This window comes from Leptonychotes weddellii, chromosome 10, assembly GCF_054177405.1.
Source record: "Leptonychotes weddellii isolate Sample4059 chromosome 10, ASM5417740v2, whole genome shotgun sequence".
Taxonomy (NCBI): Eukaryota; Metazoa; Chordata; class Mammalia; order Carnivora; family Phocidae; genus Leptonychotes; species Leptonychotes weddellii.
In genome coordinates, this window is record NC_138378.1 from 71,496,232 (window position 1) to 71,515,110 (window position 18,879).

The 18,879-nt window shown below is 43.9% G+C and overlaps 1 protein-coding gene across 6 annotated transcripts in view; it reads right to left on the reverse strand.

Annotated features, from left to right (window-relative positions):
• Nucleotides 1–18,879, reverse strand: part of SERTAD2 (SERTA domain containing 2) — a 105,622-nt gene that overhangs the window by 9,879 nt on the left and 76,864 nt on the right. The window contains exons 1-3 of one of the 6 annotated variants that reach the window (XR_014149314.1): nucleotides 12,132–12,487; nucleotides 11,579–11,659; nucleotides 6,804–9,953 (exon numbers count right to left, since the gene is read on the reverse strand). The exons of 2 other annotated variants lie outside the window; for them this stretch is intronic. The gene's annotated coding sequence lies outside the window, so the exon portion shown is untranslated. 3 more of the 6 variants (XR_014149315.1, XR_014149313.1, XM_081833602.1) reach the window with 3 other exon arrangements.

Sequence of the window (18,879 nt, forward strand, 5' to 3'; positions counted from 1 at the left end):
GGTGGCGTGCGGAGAGGCAGAGAGGGAGAGAATCTTCAAGCAGACTCCCCACTGAGCCTGGAGCTGGACGTGGGGCTGATTCCAGGACCCTGAGATCACAACCTGAGCCGAAATCAAGAGTCAGCTACTCACCCAACTGAGCCACCCAGGCGCCCCTGCACTTCCAGATTCTGAGTGACTCCCCATAGCAAGGCGTCTGAGAGGTTATTATGGGCTGGGGTGATCAGGAGAGACTTTTGGAGATAGGATTTGAGATTTAAATTTAAGGTGGGATTGTCTCTTAAGGCCTGTTTCCTAATCCAGACGGTAAGCCCAGTGAGGGCACAGACTCTGTCTCATTCATCTCTGTATCCTCAGGACAGGGCAGTCCCGGACACACAGAAGATGCCCCATAAATAGGTGCTGACTAAATGAATGGTAAATGGAAAGAATGAGGAAAGACTCTGAGGGACAGCCAGGGAACCGTAAGACACAGAGATGTGTGTGTCTTTGTCCCTGAGTGTGAACTGTGCATGGGAGGGAGGGTCTGAGAAAGAGGAGAACTGAACAGACCTCAGAGGTGACAGCTGTAAGGGCGGGACGTCCTTAAGGCAAAGTGATGGGACTGAGGCACATCCGGTGGGCAGGGAAGCCTTAGCTCAGAAGGCTGTCTCGTGAATGCCTGTCACACTTCTCAGACTTGGGCGAGTACCTGACTCACCTCAAGGGCTTCTAACACAGAATGCTGACCCCCTACCCCCAAGATTCTCATTCAGCAGGTCTAGCGTGGGACCCGAGAAGGCATTTCCAGGTTTCCAGGTAATACTGGTGTGGGGACCCTATTTTGAGAACCACAACTTCCTCTTTTCCCCATCCGGCCATTTCGTGTTTAAGCCTGTGGATATTTTTACCCAATTAATCTTGGGTCCAAAGGTCTTCTCTATTTGTGTCTAAGCAAGTAAGGAAAAAAAAAAAAGAAAGAAATGAACAGAGTTTTTGCAATGGCAACTGACAACTGACATTAAAAAAAAAAAAAAAGCTCTGCAGAATTAGGGTGTCTTCAGCTCAATTTTAATGGTAAAGCCCAGCTTCTCAGCCTGATACATCAGATCCCACTGGCTCAGTGGGACCCAGATTCTTCTTGCTAGTATCTTAGGGTGCAAGGTAGTGAGGCCTTAGGCCCAGCATCCACAAAGGAACTGAAACGGTACCTATGTGTTACCTAAGCGTTAAAAGGCTAACATTTCATAGCTTTTATACTGTTCAGGCATTAAGGAAAAAATGCAAGCTTTAAAAAAAAAACAATCAGAAAGTTCTCTTTAACTCAATGTTTTTCAGCTTTTTAAAAGCTATGCCTTAAAAAAACCCTCTCTCCTTTAATGCTATTTGAACTGTCAAAAGTAAGTGTTTATATTTAAAGTAAGAATATTAAATCTACTTTTGCAAACTACTACTTCTGTCATCTCCCCCTCCCGCCACAACCCACTGCTTTAACCTGCAGGCTCTCCACAGCCCTCTGTGGCCTCCCACAGACAGGCCCGCGGGGGGTAGTGCTACTCTTGTGGGCAGCATTCCTGCTGGCTCCTGTGGGGGTCTGAATGGGAAGCCTCCTCAGCCCACCGTGAGGGCTGACTTTCTGGCTTTCTCTGTGCTGGTCAAAAAAGGATGTAAATCATTACTTCAAAACCCCTCAAGGCCCAACTGGTTCATAGCTTGTGTACATTTTCAAGAGCCTGTTCCAATGTCCTTTTGTACCAGTAAATAAAAACTAGAAAGCCACTGTTTTCCCTTCTCGGGAGTGTAACAGGCTTCACGATTAAGTGACATGTTTTAAAAGTCGGTTAACGAGGCAGAGTGAAGCCATGGTGTCTGCAGTCAGGGAAGGGTAGCTACGGGAGGGCACGGCTTCTGGGGAGCTGGTCAGCGGCCTGTATACACTTAGGATCTATGCACGTGTCTGTGTGCATGCTGTACTTTAATAAAAATGTTTTAAAGACACTAGTTATTAGCTCTCAAGATAAAGGCTCCCAGTTCAAAGGGGAGCTTGGGGAAGCCACATCCCTAATCTCTTCAACTACATCCTTCAAGGTGACCACTGGCTGCTGAAGGGCACAGAAGTACCCATGCTGACACTAAAAATCATAAAAATGAGACGTTTACAGCAATGCCAAAAATTCAGAACAATGGTTTGTCCTCATGCATCAACCTCATTTGAAGAAAAAAGAAGCTAAGAGAAAATGTATGACAAGTGTCTTCAAAAAGGCTAGCAGGGGCTATTTCCTCATCTGACATCCTGTGCTGCCAAAACCCACAACCCTTTAAGTGGAAACACACACATTCTTTCAGTTTCTTTTGGGGGTAGTGGTAGAAGGAAGGAGTGCCCCTGGCAAAATTATTGTGTGTGTGACAGACTTCCAAGACCCAGAGAAAGGCCGGCCAGAGAACTGGCTCTGAGACAACTTCTGAGACACGGAATATTCTCATTTCTCTTCTCCGCACCCCATATACTTGCCTTAAGATGCATTCTGGATCCTGTTTTTGAGGTGGTCCAAACAGAGAGCTTCTGTGCCTAAGAGAGGACACCTCCCACCAGCCACAGAGCAGAACTCTGAGAAATGGTTCTTCCCACTGTCAGACTGTCACACAGCAACTCCCAGGCAGGAAGGAAAAGCCCGATCCAACTTCAGTTGGGGGAAGCCACATTTGCTTAGACAACTTTCTACACTGTTAAAATATTACACCTTAAAAAACACACAGGGCTCAGAAATCTGATAATGTCTACGCTTCTAACACCCTCCCTCCCCCAAGTAACAACAAAACACACCCGGAGAACAAAAAGGCCACCCTGAAAAGGACGTGGTAGGTGGGGGGGTTGGGGGTTGGGGGGGCAGGATCACAGAAACAGCGAACAGAAACAGGCCCAGTCCTCCAAAGGCTCACCACCCACGGCTGTGCCACGTGCCACGCTGCTCCTCGCAGTGGGGACAGACCCCCGAATGCGGGAGTGGGTGGTGGCGTGGGTGGGGGAGATCAGGAGGGTGCAGGAAGGAGGGGGTGTGGAATCAGCCCTCCCAAAGGCTGCCTTCAGACCCCAAAGTGACTGCCTCTGGCCTCGGGGAATGGCAGAAACAGGGGCAAAATTCCAACGGGGAGAAAGCCTGTCTGCTTATTTACAGACTGGGTAAGGACTCCCAGAAGACAGCGGGGAGTGTTAGTAACAGAACCCCTAAAGTTGCCTGCCTCGGGAAAGGTTTTTTTTTTTTAAAAAACAAAACAAAACAAAACAAAAACCAAAGCTCATCCAGGATGAGGTTCCTGCAGTAACATCCATGCTAATTGGTAAGTAAGACAAAGCCTTCCCTAACAAATCAGCAATGTAATTATGAAGCCAGGCACTAGATGAAGCCAGTTAGGCGCGCTCGGGCGCTATTCTGCAGCTGTAACCCGACACCACGCTCGCGGTGGCGCCTCCGCCCGGCTCTCCCCGCTGCGCCCGGGGCTCGGGGCCGCAGGGCACCGCACCGGCTGCTCGCTGCCCGCCACACCCTGCATTTCCACGGAGACCCAGGGAACAGTCCTCCCTGCTGTCCTGACAGCGCCTTACAGCCTACAGATAAAACCGAAATTCGGCCAGGAAGGCCACCTCTAACTCAACTAAAAAAATAAAAATAAAAAACTTTTACGGTTTCAGAATGTCTTCTAAAGTCCACGTTTCAAGAAACTCTAGCTTTCCCTCTCAGGATTTTTACTTCCATGCTTCCATTAAACCGAAGATCGTTTCAGACACTGTTGGTTTGTCAAATTCATCTTTTCTCTTGGAAAAAGAAAAGGAAAAATTTAAACGTTGACAACTAACTGCATTTAGTAGGCAAACCAGACTCAAATTCTGGGAGAGAATGTTTCAAGTAAATATTTCTTTGGACTATACTATGGCCTTGTTAATAAACATCTGGAAAGAAAAATGGGCTTTTTAGAATGTAACTGTTAAGTAGTATAAAATGTTTCTAATATCCTGTCTTATTGGTTCCTCTACCAGCTGGAAATTTTAGGTTTTAAAGCTAACTTTTAAGAAGCTAGGGACACCAGTCGCCTTCTTCCAAAGACAGTGGAAATGCTAACAATTACTTCACTTTACCTAAGGATTCTGGCTAAAAGCACCACACCCTTAAAGTAAAAGAGCAGAAATATACAGATTCTGAACTTAAGTTTAACAAAAACATAATATATGAGGCCTGGATTTGCTTTTAAATCCTCTAGAAAAAAACTGGCCATGTGGATGAAACAAAATTGACAAAATGTTGACAACTACTGAAACTGAGTAATAAGTATAAGGGGATGCATTACACTCTCCCTTTACTTTTGAGTGTTTTGAATTTTCCATAATAAAAAGTTAAAAACACACAGAACACGTCAATACATATGTTTAAAATGCTACGATTTCGAAAAATCAAATAAGAACAATAAATTATTTACACCCTCCGCGAGAACTATTCTATTAACTTGATAGGTTAGTTTACACAGAAGAAAGCCATTAATGCTCCATGTAAACAAGCATGCCCAGCACAAGTCAACTCTTTTCAAACTCTGAAAGACAGCACATCACATCCAGCCACAAGGGGGCGCAGCAGAGCAATAAGGCGCGCCTGAAGTCTGATTACTGCAATTCTACCTATAGATCTCTCAAAGTATACACACTTCCGAGATTGTTCCCAAATTACAGTCTACACAGGACAGTGCTAAGCAAGCCAAGGGCCTTGCCAAGCCCAAACTAAACTATGTTATGTTATGATTCAAACTCTGAAAATACTGTAGTAGAAAACGCTGCTGCCTGTGTATAAGTAACAATGATGTTTCAAAAACCATGGTTAAAACCCTTGGAGAATTCCTGAAGTGAGAACACACAACAACAACAACAAACATACAAACCCAAGTCATAAGGTGAGGACTCGGAGAAGCCAACAGTTCAAAATTGCCGGTGGGGGTCCTAAAGTGAACTCCAACCACACAGTGAGTTAGTCTCAATTTTACCAGTATTGAAAAGCCTTCAATAATCCTATTGCCTCTTAAGAACAGGAAACTAGGGCGCCTGGGTGGCTCAGTTGGTTAAGCGACTGCCTTCGGCTCAGGTCATGATCCTGGAGTCCCGGGATCGAGTCCCGCATCGGGCTCCCTGCTCGGCAGGGAGTCTGCTTCTCCCTCTGACCCTCCTCCCTCTCATGCTCTCTGTCTCTCATTCTCTCTGTCTCAAATAAATAAAATATTTAAAAAAAAAAAAAAACAGGAAACTACTTCCACACTGAACAGATAATGGCTTCAGGCAGTTATTTGGGAAAACTTCATAAAGGATACCGGGGAGGAGCCATTTAATTGTAAAATGTAACAAAGTTAACCTTAGAGAGATAATGAAACCACTTACTGTGTAACTACCTTGCTGAAATTTTTTCTACTCAAATTACAAGTTGAGGTTCTATGTTGTTGTATGTTCCATAATAATGTCCATAAACAACTATTATCACCCATCTTTCCATTTGAAACTTTGTAAATATAAACCTTTATAATCATTTAAATTATGATGCTAATTCATACTAATTTGGTGTCAGGAACATCTTTAACATGCTGAATCTAAAGACTCATAATCAATTAAGGAAAAAAGTTCTTAGATTTTAATTTCTTTCTTTCCCTTAAGATAATGTGCCTGTAAACGGTAGCCAGCCTTGCCCCACCCCCATTCCTGTGCATAATGAAAATTTTTTTTCTCCTGTATTTATAATTGCTTGGATGGGATTCTGGTTTCAATCCTCCTGTAGCGTCTTTTCCCCAAAGATACCTTGTTTTCCCCCTCACATTAGAGACCCATAATAAACAATGTCAGCGGGCATAGAAGGCTTAGGGTAGAAACCAAATGCTTTTTGCCAAAAGTAAGTGACAGTTTTTTGTATTTTTTTAAAAAGAGGGCCATCAGATCTATAAAACAGTCACACTAAAACAGACAAATGTAATTTGTTAGAATGCATCTGTATAAAATAAAATTATATCTTTAATTAAACAAAAGGTTGCCTTCCAGGTTTTGTTAGCCAACTACCTGCCACTGAATGAAACTAACAGAAACTCAGTATGTATACTACAACTGAAAGCATTTTTATAGAAGTGTTTCTTATAGACAATGAGTAGTTTTTAATCTTTGTGTTCAAATTCAGAATGCCTTATTACTGTGAAAAATCATTTTAAAGAAGACATGTTATAAAATATCAAACATATTTCATCTTTTAACTTCCACATGCAGTCTACTTATTTATTTTTTATTTACTGAATGAGTAAAACTGAACATTGTACTGTATGGTCCAAATCTGGATTCTTTAAAAGAAATTTCTGTAACATGACATACATGAGAGGATATAATCTGAAAGTACAGGATAATAGAAACAGACTTAAGAGACACATAAAAGGGAGGAAACTATTCAACAGTGTACGTTGCAGTCCCATATAAGCAACATCCATACTCAGAATCAGCATGTGTATTTTAGTTACTCCTAAGGATTAGGCAGGCTAGTGATAAGGTTTTACAAAGACAATTTAAACTTTACATCATATATTTGAATAACTCACAAAGTAGAGAAAAGAAAATGAGGATACAAACTAAACTTGAGAGCAGTGAATGATACTTTGTAAATATGCCAGCCATTCATTTTTAAAAATAATTACTGTGAGGCTACTCTGAGATAAAATGTATTTCTTTCTGAGGACCTCTGCATATTGATAATTAATGACCCATGGAACACAAAGTCACTTAGTCAAAGACAATAAAAATAACCAGAGTACCACACTGAATGTGATAAATATTTATTTTCTAAGGAACCGACCTCTTAACACTTCAAAGCTCTTCAATGATCCCTAAGGAGAGCCTGCCCCCAGCTTACCACACTTGCTACCCCAACATTCCATTCATCCTGCCTATCTTCAGGAGTTTCAGAGGCAAGAAGGCAGGTGCTACTTGAAGAATCCACACTTTGAATTTGTAAACCAGCTACCCTTAGACTGCTAGCAATCATCATCAGGTGAATCTATTTTATTTTCCATTTCTGGATGTGGTAAAAAAATTTTTTAAAAGTCAGCCTGCTTTAAAAGCTACTCAGAAGAGACCATCAGCAAGTTCATGACAAGCAGAGAGGCAGCACAAAAATTTCTTCTTCAGCTGCAGGCCACAGAGCTCAAATTCCTCTGCCGGACCGCTTCTCTATGACAGCAGGGAAGACACAGAAGTACACATGCACATGGAGGTTCCCTCCTCCAAAAAGGAGAGAAATCTGAAAGGCAAATCTGTATCATGTGTTATTACAGAATGGGAGAACCACTCAGGGAGGATCAGTTTAAAACAGTCGCCACGTCATTATCTCGTTAGCCTGGCTAGAATTTTATGCAAACCTGTTCTGGTGTAGAGATGACCTTGGGACTTTCAGATTCCCCAAGTTTAACTCGGGCAACACTTCTGAACACCAGGGTGGGGTACTCCGGCAGCCCTGCTCGAAGCCCCAGGAGCTGCGGCATGGCGGAGAATGATAAGCAGCCAGCCAGGAGAGGAGAGCAAGGAGCTAAAGGTTGATCTGCAGCAAGTGGAACATCCGCGTGTAACTTTCTGGCCCTGGCACATTCAGGTCGTTCTTTTTACTTTTGTTCAACAGATTCACACAGCCCACTACAAACATGAGTGTTCATACATAAAATGTCCTGATGAGCCAGAATCCCTTCCCCTTCACTATTTTACATGAAACTCCCTAGAACCACAAAAAATGCTTGGTTTAGGGGCTTCTTGTCAGTTAACCGCCTATGAAGACTGTGAAAGCAAAAACCTTAGAACCACTTGGTAACTCCGCAAAGTTACAGGTTTTTGCAGAGAGACAAAAAGATAGTAAGTCAGACATGAATTAGTTTTAAGAACTTAGGTTTGCTGCTACCTGGAGTCACTAGAGAAACAAAGCTGCCTTTGGGCACCTAAAACTAGTCAGACCTGCTGTAGCAGTTGCACGGTGGCTCCAGACCTGCCCTCCACTCTCCTCCCTCCAGCCCCCACCCCACGCATCCGCAGAGCTCACTCCACTCAGGGTGGGGCCGGGCTGGGCACACTCACCCCTTGTTCGGCCGTCCCCGCTCAGAGGCAGGGCCAGCACTGTACACGCAGCGTGCAAGTGTAAGGGGAGGCCAGACAGGCGAGCAGATGCCGACTCCATTCAGAACTGAGAGTGGCCCTGGGTACAGAATACGGCTTATGTGATCCTCGGCTTCTAAACTACATAAATCAAATTGTGATGTTTGTGTCAGTGAATCCTGGCAGGTATTTCCAATTAAGTTCAGATGAGGGACAGAAGACCCTGAGAGGAGACAGATGAGCCTTTCCAACTTTTGGAGCCCTCAGACCACAATGAGAGCAGAATTTTCAAAAGGGAGTTTGCATTGTCTATATGAAGTGCTTCGTTCAAATGATAAGCGTTTGTTTTGTCCTGTTAAAAGTCATATGTTTTTCAAAGATAATGTGATGTTTTTATTTTGAAATTTTTATTTGTGTTTCAATGAAAATTTTTAGACAGCCAAGCATGTTTTGTCTCATGATCTTCAAGAAAAAAAAAAAAAAACACAAAACCACAAGGCATCTATTTATTACCCAGAATAGGAATGTCATCTTATTGGCCTGACATATGCCATTCACAGATTCATACAAAGAATGAACTGCGACACAGTGCTCATGGAGAAAGACACTGCTCCACACAATGAGTGATGGGCGCTCCAGGGGACAGTTCTGTTCACAGGGTTTCCCAGCATCTGCACAGAGGGCAGAAGTTTGCTTTTCATACCAATTGCACTGGCCACTGGAGACAATTTTTTTTTTTTTTAAAGACATGCCAACTTTGGTTAGTAGCTGTTTCCTTCGAGAATATTAAAACTGTATTAAATATAGACATACTTTTTAAGCAGAAGTCCTAGCTTATGGGTTTCCATCATTTGTTTAAGTAATGGTATCAACAGTAGGTAGAAAATTATCGTTTATCCATATGCAAGTGGCCGCAGAATTTTGTATGTTCTGTTGGTCAGTATTAATTAATGGAAAGACCTATGAAGGTGGGCGTTACCCTTCCTGCAAGGCCACTTTTCACTGAAAGCCAAAGTTTGCCCTCTGGTGCCTTTAGCATATACGTGATCTGATCTTTGGATTCAGTAATCAAAGAGACCTCTCTCTTTCTCTTTCTGTCCTTGGCCAAGAAACTACTGCAACTAGAGCCGTCCCCTACAGGATATTCCATAACAATAAATATGAAATTTCTGTAGCAACAAAGTTTTAAAACAATTCTACAAGTGAATTGAAGTTCACACTCCTAAATACCATATTTATCTCCACGTTTTTAATCTACATATAATATTGACAGTGATCTTGATTTTTCTGATATAAATGAAATATAAAATAAAGCTCCATGCTTTTACTAGTGTTCTTTAGCAAGAAACCACAGCAAAAAAACAAACTCAAAAAGCTTCTGTTGTTACCTTTCTGAGTTAAAGTGTAAAATCCTTTGACAGAGGGTAGCCCTGTAGTATAATTTGATACTGATAATTTGTAGTATGCTACTTTGACAAAAAAAAAAAAAACTTTATGCGTCTGTCTGTATTTTTGACCTCCCTCATACCTTTTTTATGTTTTGTGTATGTATCTTTCTAGAGTACTGTTGTACTTTTATTCGGCCACTGGAGCGTTATTTAAAATAGGGGATGCCAAAAGTATCAGTTGTTACATAAATTTGAATGAGTTTTAAAATAGCAAAATTTTGGGGTGTCTGGGTGGCTTAGTCGTTGTGCTTCTGCCTTCGGCTCAGGTCATGATCACAGGGTCCTGGGATGGAGCCCCAAATCCGGCTCCCTGCTCCGCGGGAAGCCTGCTTCTCCCTCTCCCACTTCCCCTGCTTGTGTTCCCTCTCTCGCTGTCTCGCTCTCTGCCAAATAAATAAATAAAATCTTTAAAAAAAAAATAGCAAAATTTTTACTTTTTTCTATGCTCATTATTAATAATTCAGTGCCTGGCAACTGGGTAAAATTTATATTTCAGTTTCTCACTAAAAAAGCTTCCAAGGGGGACAATTCAGGAAACAGGAGACTAAAGAATTTCAAAATCTGAATTAATATCCTTCTCTTAATTCTTAAAAGGAAACAAGACTGAGCAGCTGTTACCCAAGAAGCTGTAACACTTGCCTGACAATAACACTGTTCCTTAGGACACCTCTTGTTGTACACTTGGTTGGTATTATAAAATGTGAGTCCTCTCTCCTACCTGTTGTAATAAAGCAAGGAACAGACTGTCAAAAAAAAAAAAAAAAAGGCTGTCAAATCCATTTCATTGAATTTCTCACTTGACAGCAACATGGTTATGTACATTTTAATTAGGAGTTGGGGGTAAGTAAAAATTATTTTCAGGGCTTCCAAACTTGATGAACATAAACAACTTTACATTAACGTATAATTCCTCTAAGTAAATCAATGAGGCTAAAGGAAAACTTTCTAACACACGTCTCTCCTGTTTCTACAAAGAAACTGATAAAATTAACAGGAAAGCAGAGATCCATGAACAAGCTATTCTTGCTCAGGCCAGAAGCTGGGTCTTCCGACAGGTATTTTCACCCTCACAGCACACCCTCCTCGCTTGCGCAAATCAGAATAGACTGCTATAAAAAGTGGGAGCAATGGGAGGAGCTCCTAGAGTGAGGCATGCCTTCTGGTTAGCTGAGCAACTACCTCCTTCACCCCCTTCAGCAAAACAATGAAGAGGCTCTCAGGTGGACTGTCCTCCAGGGGTTGAGTGGAGCCAAGAGCCCACTTCAATCTTGTCAGAGACTAGTCCCTAATTATAAAATGCTACTTTGAACACTTAAGGCCTCAGGGATCCTATTGGCTGCTACAACTTCTAGGTTCTTTACACACATTATGGACATTTCTTAACATATCTTGGGAAATCAAAAAGCATATTTCAAGAACAAAGCTTGAAAACATTTACTGTCTTCCTTAAGACTAACTGGGGCTGCCCAATTCAATTCAAATAAAAACTGCTATAGTCTGAGGCTGTATGTCTCACCCTGCTGATGTCCCCTCCCCATTCAGTGTCTGTAAAAACTTACTTTCCACCACCCAAAACAACCCGAAACTACCCAGTTTGAAAGCAGAAAGTTATTCTAAGACAAACTGTACCTAATCTTTTTGTGAAATTTAAGACAACCCAAAACACTACTCCCATCTCAATCTATTACCACAACTTCTGCTAAAGGTAAGCTAACTGATGGCCAAGAATAAAAATAAGAACAACTTATGATTTTCTCTAGATGCAATGGCCCTCTGGCACTCTCTGTCTTAATGGTACAAAGTCCAGGGCCAGGGACAGCTGGCTCCCCTTAGCCCCCTCCCTTTCAGTCATAGGCGGTTACCACCAAAATGACTTGTAGATTTCTAACTTAAAAGCCAGTGAGACGTTAAGTTTAATACACACACATATTCAAAATCAATTCACTTGTCACGGGCGAAAGGAGGGTAGAGAGGGATGTTTTCAAGCTAAAAACACAGAGAAACTCACAGAAACACACTATAGCAAGTTGGATGCACACCCGGTCACGGAACCCAAAAGTGAAGCAGCCTTCACTCCAGCAATCCGAGCCTTAAAAAAAAAAAAAAAGTCTCGTACGTTCACAACAACACAACGGCCACAACACGCACACACATCCCAGCTGTAAAAGCGACAGCTCCCAGCTCCCTCCGCCCCATTGCTGGGCTCCGGTTAGCTCTCGACCCCCTCCTGACCCGGGTCCGTGACTGCCCGTCCCCTGCCCTTCCCCCAGCAGATCTGCCCGCGTACGCTGGGGGGTCCCCGGCCCTCACCCCGGGGGTCTAAGGGTGAGAGGCCGGGAAGCAGTGGGAGGGAGCGCTCCTCCGGGTACCTGCACCAGGCCAGGTCCCTCTAGCCGAGGCGCCCGCGACCCTCGCGGCCACCCGGGCCCCTCCTCCGCCCTCCGGGCTCTCCCGGCCCTGGCCGGGTCCCAACGCCGCCCCCCCCCCCCCACCACCCATCCACCCAAAGGGAGCCCGGCGCATCCGAGGATCCCCTCCAGCCTGGCGCCGGGAGAACTTACCACATGCAGCTCCACCTGGGAACTAACGCATCAGGAGGGGTTTCTGCCCACTCCTCAAGCTACTCTCTCTCCATGCGGAGTCCCCGCTCCGGGGGCCCGAGGGTGGCGCCGAGGAGCGGGCAGGAGGCGAGACTGAAGCTAAGACTCCGCAGTCCTCTGCCGGCGCGCTCGGAGCATTATACAATGGTGGAGGCGGCGGCGGCGGCAGGCAGGCAGCGGAGGAGGAAGCGGGAGGCGGGCGGAGGGGGCGCCCTGACCGAGCGAGCAGCAGCTCGTGCTCCAGCACTCTCTGTGCAGGAGTGACGTGCGGCCAGCGAGCCTCCCGCGAGCTCCGGGCGCAGGGCTCAGCAGGCCCCGCCCCGACCCCGACCCCGCCCCCTCCCCCGGCGGTCCCGGGAGGCGCGATAAATGCCGAGCCGGGCCCCCGCCGCCGCAGGAGCAGGAAGGGGCAGGCAGAGCACGGGAGACGTCGGGTGGCAGCGCCGCCCACGGCCCCCTCTCCGGCCGGCGCGCCCTTTATTTTCTCTTAGGGAAAGGCTTAAGGAGATGGCGAGAGAAAAAGGGATACTCGGGCCAGGGGACCACAACTAACCACCAATAATCCCCTCACACTCCAAAAAATACTCATGCAAATGACCGAGCGGCTAGTGACAAAGGCGGTGGCGAGTGCAGCGCGCGCACAGCCCGCTGAGTCGCGCGACCGCAAATATGACAAGCATCTAAGCTATTCGGCAACTTGGGGCCGGTCAGCAGGGCAGACAGGGTCCCGCGGGGGAGGAGGGGATAGGAGGCGAGGGGCAAAAATTCGACCCCGAGGCACGGCGTCCACGCTCCCTGCGCGGCTTTCGAGACAGGCGTCCCTGGAGAGCGGGGGGGAGGGGGGGAGCAGCAGCGTCCGCAGCTGGGACACTCCCAGACGCCCCCGTCTCCGGACGCACCAGCGGCCTGCAGAGATGTCCGAACCCCAGGACGGGGGCTCCCGCTGGAGCTGGGGTCAGAAAATGCCCCTTGCGCGCGGCGGCCTCCGCCCAACACTCGAAATGGGTCACCAAGTCAACAGTACTTTCGGAGTAGGACGGAGCCGAGTTGCATTCTTCGTGGCCGGCCGCCCGCGCTGGCAGAGCCCACGCAGGTAGGGAAGCCCAGGCTTGGAGACGCAGCGTGGTCAGAGGCCCCGTCCTCCGCCCGGAAGCTTCATGTGGATAACCTTTTCCCTCTCCTTAGGACGGCATCGGCTTTGAACTACTTACATGTGGCAGGGAAATGTATACTAATTGGGAGAGGTGTGTATGCCTGAGTGCTGCGAATTTAAAACACGAGGAAAACAGAGACAGCTCCCCTGGAAAATTGATTATTTTAGAAAATTACATGCGCGTTCAGTGTAAAGCTGTTACAAAAAGTAATTCAGGCACCTTAAAATTTTGGCTGTCACCCCAATCAATATCTCAGATATCCGGCGTTTAATGGTTCACTGTACTAGTTATATTTAAGGATAATAAAGCTTTAAGACCTAACATAAAGGTGATTGTAAGTCTTTAACATCAAGACAAGTGTAGACCTATTCAACTCTTCTGTAATGATTTGTTATCAATCAAATTGATGATCTTATTGAAATTAAACCTGGGCTAAAATGTTGGTAGAGAAGACCGTGTTTCTCATTTTATCTTGGAGGAGAATAAAAAAGGTTTTTACTTGACCCCCAGTATAATTAAAATCTTACAGATTTTTCTTTAAGTATAACCTATGCCAAAAGCTAATTATTTGTAGATATCTCTGGAAAGTTTCATTACAGTGGCGCTCCAAATTACACATCATGGAAGTAATGCTCAGGGCCCTCTGCAGGTCCTGCTCAGTCTGTGCTGGGTGGCAGAGCATTCAAACATTTTGCTGTGAAGCCAAGATATTTTTCATTTCCAGAGTTCTGCCTTTTAGAGACAACACTAACTACTAACAGTTTCCTAACCACCCACTCACTTATACTTTCAGCGCTCACTTTAAGGAAAAGCCATTGAAATAGAAGGTGCAATAATCTCTTCCCGTGGTATCTTTGTAGCAGAGGCCAGAGGCTCTGTTGAATTTAAAATTAATTTAAACTGTTACTCATGAATTGAAGTTAGCAGTGAGTTAAACTTACAGAATTTTTGTGGAACTTGGATATTTTCTAGCAAATGGATTACCAAATGCAGTGTTCCTGTACAAAAGAACCAAAATCAAAGTGACAAGCTTTGTGTCTCCAGAGTAAACCTGAGATTCTGCTAAGGCACATTATTCAGGAAAGGTCGGACTTCTTAGGAGAGCGACCTGAGTTTTCGAGTGAAGAGGTTTTCACCTTTCCACACTTTTGAAGGTAGTAACCTCTTAACAGTATACACAGTATATACGAGTCCCACTTCCCCCACTTTTAGATTCTGGTATCTTCCATCAAAGCTTGAAGTGGCAGCTTCAACAGCTGCTTATGTGGTCCCACACAAGGTGGTTAACCACCCCTCCCCCCAGGCTGAGCCCCCACAAGCCAGCCCAGCAATCCCCGCCTGGCCCTGGGAACCCAACTCCACAAAGATAAGGAAAAGCCCTCCCTGAGCTTTTGAAGTCAACTCCCTTCAGTATGCAATGACATGATTTTTTTTTTTTTTTTAATCATTGCTTATTCTTAGCAAATGAACAAGAAATGTTTCGTGAAAATATAAGTGTGGTTTTCACTCTCACTCTCTGGGACATTTAAAAGCCCATTTAAAATAATCCTACCCTCAGGATTTAGAGTTTAGAGTTTCTCCTTCTCACTTTCAAATATAAGAAATTTGGCCAGGCATCCACATTTAACTATCGGGAATATATCTGTTTGGGGAGAAAACAAACATGGCTTTTGTAAGAATAGAACGGTGATGGTAATTTGCAAAAATACTCATTAGTTTAGTTTCAGAGAGGTACTTCTCAACATTGCTTTGTATTCTGGGTACTAGTTTGCACTTCACTGCTTCTCTTTGAAAGTTTCTGGGCCTTCACATCTTGCAAACTACTAGAGGACTTCACTAACTGAAGGCTACTTTTAGCACTTAATTAGCATGCACCCAAGAAATGACACCAGGACAAGCTAGCTATATAAACTGAGAAACAAAGACTTTAAAATAGTTTTAAACTTCACTTTTTCTTTCTCCTTTACCATATTTTATCTCTCAGGCTCCACTTGAAATACTAGTAGTAATCATCCACCTCTGTACCTTGGAAATACTGATCTTACGGCAAAAAAATAAAATCAGATAAAATAAACATTTCAGTTAGACACATTGTATGCAGCCAGCTGGGCTCAATCATCTTTTCATGAAAAATACAGACATCCTTATTGAACCTGGACTTCCTACTCACTGATAACGTAAAACCATTAACTTCAAAATAAAGTTCTGGAAGGCACATCATCTAACTGATTACCAAGGAGTTGATACTGGACATGGTGATTGGACACCACAACTCTCTCTCTCTCTCTCTCTCTCTCTCTCGAAGATGGCACAGACAGGTTCAGTATTTGCAGCCACTAGGAATTGAAAACTTCATTGTAGCAATGGAGAATGTTAACACATCTCCTTCTGCAGACTCCTCTCCGGCTCTTCCTCCACCCACTTTTGTCAAGTTTTTTTCCCTCTTTCTCCCTGAGGTCACGGTTCACACAAGCAGAACTTCGACTCCAGGGAAGGGCTGCTTTTGCACAGCTTCCCTAATTATTACTGGCCTGCTTTGCATCGGCAGCCCCTTATGTTTTGAGAGAGGGTATTCTGTTAGAGATACACCTTCTTCTCTTTAAAAATCTGACAATATTTAAATCCAAATTTGGGACAAAATCTTAGTGATAATATTTGAAGAAAATGCTTTTCAAGCCATTTTTTCCCCCTAACACTGTTGATTAGTCCCTTCTAACCATGACTAGAAAAGATAGCTTCTTTTGGGCATTAGTGTCCTTCCTATTCCAATTGCCACTGTTTTCCATTAAAATCTTCAGATAAACTGTGAGGTCCAATTTGGAGCAGCCCTTCTTAGAGCCTCCAGCTTTTGCTCTCACCCTTTTCTCAGCTGGAAAGCAGAGGCCTTTCCTGGTAACAACTCCAGTGGTCCCTTCCTTCTGCATGCTGTTCCATTAAAGGCTGGTGGTGGCTTCTCGCAAGCATCTCTCCTTGTCCCCAGTTCCGCTCACAGCACTACGCTCTCAGGGGCCTCTGCATGTCAACTCTGTACTGCTTGTGTATAAACCATCCTCCCTTCCTGAGGAGTTCATACTCTTCTCAAGATACTGGGCACTACTGGCATCCACAGAAAACATCAATAAATGTTAGAAATCGCACGGCCTCCACGCCTTCCTTGTCCTTGGGAACCAGCCTGCGGAGAGGATGAGTCCTGGAGGAGGAGTAGGAAGATCTTGTACAAATAAATCACTTAACTATGATTAATCGTTGACTTTTTAGTTTCTCAATCTGATATGTCACAGATTTAGGGTCAGCACTGGTTCTGGGGAAAAGAGCACAGGTTGTTGGTCAGGAGATTTCGGGTCTAGGTCCTCAGCCACAGCCAGCAGGGAGGCTGAATCAGACCCTTGGCATCACAGGGCCTGCTTTCACACCCTTCAAAAGGAGGTGCTCAGGCTCAAAGATGTCTGTAGCCCCTCCCAGAGCTAGGAGTCTATAAAAAAGTGATTACAATGTAGACTATCCCCATGGGGGAGTTTTAGGCTCAAATGAGATAATCTGCTCAAACTGGAAGAATATAAAACCAACTTCACATTCACACATTTCTAAAAGAAAAGAGAAGTACAAATAACGATAATAATATACTCTATTCAATAGGATATGTTCTTGGAATTATTTTCGTATCCAGAAGACAGATTTGAGCAATCTACCTGTATTCTCCTAGATCTGTTACCCATTATGGTTCAAGTCACCTATCTGGGAAATCTGTAGCTCACACCATCCCTCCCCCAATGTTTGGATAGAAGCAGGATGGTTTAGAAGGCATTTTCATGTGGATTTACATGTTCACTCTTCATAGCAGCTTCCCTGTGCCATAGGCAGGACAGGTACTCCTCACATCTTACAGAGGAGGGAACAGAGGCTTGGAGATGGACCTGCCAACTGAACTCCTTTACCACGCTGACTCCCAGGGACAGAGAAGGTCTAACATTCACGGAAATGGTTTGTGGAAGCCAGGAAAGACCAAGCAGAGGGTCGTGAGAAGAGTATGAACTCAAGCAGGGAGGATGGTTTATAGGCAGGAAGTGCAAAGCTGACATGCAGAGGCCACCAAGAGGGTAGTGCTGTGCCAGGTCTGGACACCATTTTGCTTTGACCTTACACTAGGGTCATGAAATAACAACAATTCTACTTCTTACACAAAGAACTCCAAACCTGCCTGTCCGTGGCTTTGTTGGCATCCTATTTTAGCCCACAGAATTAATAACCCATAAACCCCACAACGAAAAAGAAATGAAACTCACCACACCCTTCAGACCCCTCACTCATTTCCAATATGGTTCATAAAACTGGCATTCTTGTTTATTACTTTGTCTCTAGCTTCTAGAACGGTACCTGAGACAGTAGGTATTTGTAAGTTTTCACTGAACGAATAATTTAAAGAATGCTGAAGAATTTATACCAGCTCCATAAACTCAAGGGGTTAATCTCTCCTGCTAATGTTTTCCTCTCACTTCCTTTTCACTAAGCTGTGCATGTGTGTGTGTGTGTACACATATAAATAACCATATACATGTATTTTTTTTATTTTTTTTTTAAAGATTTTATTTATTTGACAGAGAGAGACACAGCGAGTGAGGGAATACAAGCAGGGGGAGTGGGAGTGGGAGAAGCAGGCTCTCGGCTGAGCAGGGAGCCCGACTCGGGGCTCGATCCCAGGACCCTGGGATCATGACCTGAGCCAAAGGCAGACGCTTAACGACTGAGCCACCCAGGCGCCCCCTCTTCCTACTTTAAGAATTAAAAGTCTTGGTCAAATGATATTTAAAACCACAGCAGCATTTGATAATTATGGAGGAGGGACGGTGAAGACTCGCCTATCCATATTTTCAAGTGATTACCTGAATGGTTCAAATGACCCCTTATTACTGGCACCTTCATGCCCTCATGGTCATGGAATATAAAAATATGCCAATAATCAAATATTTTATGAATATTATCATCCAATATTAACTCCCAGGAAAACTTGGCAAAATGATGACAGGAAAAATAATTTTTTTGGAAGTATTACTCTAATGCCAGCTCTCTTTTATGTTTCAAAATCAAGCATTTATATGACTGGCTAGACTAAATTCTATTTTCTGCTATACATAGTCTCATATCTCTTGTCGAAACTATCTAGGATTGTATACCTTTAAATCACCTATGAGTAAAGAAGTCATTTAAGAGAACTATGGTAATTTGGGAAATGTAAATAATATATTTAAGCCATTTTTGAAGTCCCAGCTGTAAAAATTCTACTTTGAGAAGTTAAAAAAAAAAAAAAAAAGCAAAGCTTTAATGTGTATAGATGCCCAGGAAATGCCTCTAAGTTCAGACTATAAGGTATCATTAGAAAATAAACATGTGGCCAGAAAACCCAGTTTAAATGTAAACATAGTATACAACTAAAAATGAATCAGCTTGTTTGCTACTTTGAATTTTTATTGGGTTTTCTGGAAGATAGGTAACACTTAGGTAAAATGGTGTAGACTTTTCTTTTAGTCACCGATGTAGAGCTTTTTGTTTTAAAGACT